Source organism: Octopus sinensis, linkage group LG10 (assembly GCF_006345805.1).
Source record: "Octopus sinensis linkage group LG10, ASM634580v1, whole genome shotgun sequence".
Classification (NCBI taxonomy): Eukaryota; Metazoa; Mollusca; class Cephalopoda; order Octopoda; family Octopodidae; genus Octopus; species Octopus sinensis.
Genome location: NC_043006.1, coordinates 11,291,590 through 11,295,568, shown reverse-complemented (window position 1 = coordinate 11,295,568; position 3,979 = coordinate 11,291,590). Strand labels below are relative to the sequence as shown.

Here is a 3,979-nt window from a genome sequence, read left to right as displayed (position 1 = left end):
AGATAAAAAATGAAAAAAAATAATTGTAAATAATTTTTATAGAAAAGAACTAAAATTCCAGCTCTTTTATGTATTTGTTTATTTATTAATGAAAAACAAAAACAAAAAAAAAATAATGATAATAATCGTAAATTTCGATTTGAGTTCACATTACAATTTCAGTTCATGCAAAAAAAAAAAAAAAAATTAAACTCCCTTCTCACCCTTCACCGGATTCCATTGCCCTCTTCGGTTTATGAATCGATTCTAGTTTTATGAAATCAATATTTCGACCGCCACCAATCACCAAAAAAAAAAAAAAAAAAAAAAAAAACAAAACAAATAATAGAAAGATACTAAAACCAATCATTAATTTTGGGTTGAAAATTCCAATCGTCCTTCGCTTAGGTAACAGGTTAATTAAAAGGTAACAGGTTAATTGAAACATCTTCTACACATTTATTAGATTGTATGTAACTCGAGTTTCATGTTGGAAGATGACAAATTTGATAAAACACTTGGATATTAATTAATTTTGCTATGCAATATATATTTTTACCTTGTTTTGTTGGACAAGTTAGTCAGTTAATTCGATAATAATTTATTTCATTATCAGTTTAAGCCGTAATCAATTTTAACTGCAACTTTCCAGCATACCTTATACCAATTTTTTGTTGTAAATCTTATGAGACAGTCAATCTCTTTAGAATAGAATTAAGTGGAAGTGAGTAGACGTATCAAGTTCTTTAGTATTCTTAATGGTACCACAAACTAATGACTTCAATGCCAGTCGTGAAATATCGAAATGCCAACAAAGAATTCATCCCACCCATATTCCATAAATAACCCCCGTAAAAAAACAAAAGAAAAATAAAAGAAACAAAAACCAAACCAAATCGAAAACCAATAAACAAAACCCAAAGCTTATCTGTACTTCCCTTTTTTTTCACTCTGACCTAAGTCGTGCTTTTAGATGTCAAGACGTCATGTTTAACGTCTTGGTGTTGTTAGAAAAAGTCTCTTGTAATAAGACCGGTTTTCCTTAGCTGAAATACAAGAAAAAATATCTTCGTTAATATCAAAAATAATTATTGCAAAACAGCAAAAGAAAAACGAGAAATGGCATCACTACTGACAAAAATACAAAAATAAAAGAAAACAAACAAACATACCAAGAATAACTGTTTCTAAAGTAGGCATAAATCCAGTAAATTTCGAGGGGTGTAGGTAAGTCGATTACATCGACTCCAGCGTTCAGCTGGTACTTATTTTATCGACCCTGAAAGAATGAAAGGCAAAGTCGACCGTGGCAGAAATTGAGCTTACAACGTAAAGACATACGTGATGTCTGATAAGCATTTTGCTCGACGTTCTAACGATTCTGCCAGCTCACCGCAATAGAGGCGATATTCTTATTGCCTCAAAGGTCGGTCTCGGTAGAATTTGAACTCAGAACGTAAAAAAAGCCGGAAGATATGCTGCTAAGCATTTTTCCTCGACGCGCTAATGGTTCTGCTAGCCCACTGCCTTAATAATGGTTTCAAATATTGGCACAAAACCAGCAATTTTAGGGCCGGGTGTAAGCTGATTACATCGACTTCCAGTACTTAAATTATACTTTATTTTATCGTCCCCAACCCAGAAAAAAATACAAGAAAAAAGGAAAACCAAAGTTGACTTCGGCAGGATTTGAACGCGGAAAATAAAGAATCGGAAGTATTACCACAAAGCATTTTTTCTACGTGTTAACGATTCTGCTAGCTCGCTGTTTAAGTAATAATAAAGATAAGCACAAGAACTGGAGTTTTTGTTAGGGTTTAATCGATTACATCGACCCTGGTACTTAAGTTCTACTCATTTTATAAATCCCCATAAGGATGAAAGGCAAAACCGACCTTCGCAGAATTTGAACGCAGAATGTAAAACTAGGAGAAATGCCGCGAAGTATTTTGTCCTGAGTGCTAACGATTTTGCCAGCTTTCCACCTTAATAATAATAATAATAATAATAATAATAATAATTATAATAATAATAATAATAATAATAATAAAATAATAATAATAATAATAATAATAATAATGATAATAATAATAATAATAACAATAATAATAATAATATTAATAATAATAATGCCTGAAATTGGAGGGAAGGACATAGCCGGCTGGACTTTTTTCATCGACCCCAAAAGGATGAAAGGCAAGCTTAAGCTCGGCGGAATTTGAACTCAGAACGTAACGCCAGGAGAGATGCCGTGAAGTGCTTTAATGGCGTGCTAACGATGTTGCCAGATCGCCGCCTTGATGATGATGATGATGATGATGATTTAAAATTTTTGCACAAGGCCAGCTATTTTGGGGCGGGGATAAGTCTATTACAGCGACCCCAGTGTTCAATGATACTTATTTTACCGACCCCGGATAGATGAAAGGCAAAGTCAACATAGCAGAATTTGACCTCAGAACGTAGACGGATGAAATACCCATTTCTTTACTACCCACAAGGGGCTAACACAGAGGGGACAAACAAGGACAGACAAAAGGATTAAGTCGATTACATCGACTCCAGTGCGTAACTGGTACTTATTTAATTGACCCCGAAAGGATGAAAGGCAAAGTCGACCTCGGCGGAATTTGAACTCAGAACATAAAGACAGACGAAATACCACTGAGCATTTTGCCCGGTGTGCTAACGATTCTGCCAGCTCACTGCCTTAGCAGGAAAAGCATCAGCTACAACAACAACAACAACAAATACAATAATAAAATAACTGGCACTCCGTCGGTTACGACGATGAGCGTTCCAGTTGATCCGATCAAAGGAACTGTTTGCTAATGAAATTAACGTGCAAGTGACTGAGCTCTCCATAGACACGCGAACCCTGGACGTAGTTCTCAGGGAGATTCAACGTGACACAGAATGTAATAAGGCTGGACCTTTGAAATATAGGTACTATTCACTTTTTCTAGCTGAGTGGACTGTATCAACGTGAAATGATAATAAGGATACAGTGCACTATTGGAAATCGAACTCGCAGCCTTACAATTGTGAACGGAATGCCTTAACCACTAACGTTATGAGATCGATTTCCGGCTGCTATGGGGTTGATGTAATCGACTTAATCCGTCTGTCTGTCCTTGTTTGTCCCCTCTGTGTTTAGCCCCTTGTGGGTAGTAAAGAAATAGGTATTTCGTCTGTCGCTACGTTCTGAGTTCAAATTCCGCCGAGGTCGACTTTGCCTTTCACCCTTTCGGGGTCGATAAATTGAGTACCAGTTACGCAATGGAGTCGATGTAATCGACTTTATCCCTTTGCATGTCCTTGTTTGTCCCCTCTATGTTTAGCCCCTTGTGGGTAGTAAAGAAATAGGTATTTCATAGCACGAAGAAAATTCGATATTTTTCGTACCTGGAAATGTCAAGCTGTTAGCAACAGATTCCAAGACACGTGAGAAAGCAATCCCCTTTCGTCATCGAGCAGCCAGACATGAAACGGTATTAGCTTACATGTCACCAATGTCTGGTAGAACTTGACTTGATTAAATTCCACTCTCTGGCTATTTGTCAAGCCGAGATTGTGATAGATGGCGAATGGTGACACATGTCAAAGGTTACGCATGGTGGGATTGAATTCGGAGTAACATGTTTGTGAAGCAAACTTCTTAACCACACAACTATACATGTGGAAGGATGAACTCAACGCTGATGTGTTTGGGAGTGTGTGAAATGGCTTTTATTGCGACATGTTTAGCAGCTAGGCCCTTTTCTGGGATACCGAGTTTTAAGGTTTGTCGTTCAACGCCCTCTACAGAACAAAGGTTTGCTATCATTTTATGATCTTGTGAGGTCACAAGGACTTGTATGTCCATGGCGAACTACTCGACCACATATCCCCAAACGTTGTTGCCATTGACTCCCTATCCACATTGTGCTCCTAAAGTGACTAACTACGGGTTGCTGTTGTTACCGAGTCTCTGGCGGTAATACTTGTGTCTTCTTCTCAA

At 37.1% G+C, this 3,979-nt stretch overlaps 1 protein-coding gene across 1 annotated transcript in view; it reads right to left on the bottom strand.

Moving 5' to 3' along the window:
• Positions 1-62: 62 nt before the first annotated feature.
• The window catches only part of LOC115216391 (gamma-aminobutyric acid receptor subunit beta-like), a 489,200-nt gene continuing 485,283 nt past the window's right edge, over positions 63-3,979 (bottom strand). Inside the window, exon 10 of the mRNA XM_029785687.2 lies at positions 63-1,025. The gene's annotated coding sequence lies outside the window, so the exon portion shown is untranslated. The remainder of the gene's footprint in view (positions 1,026-3,979) is intronic.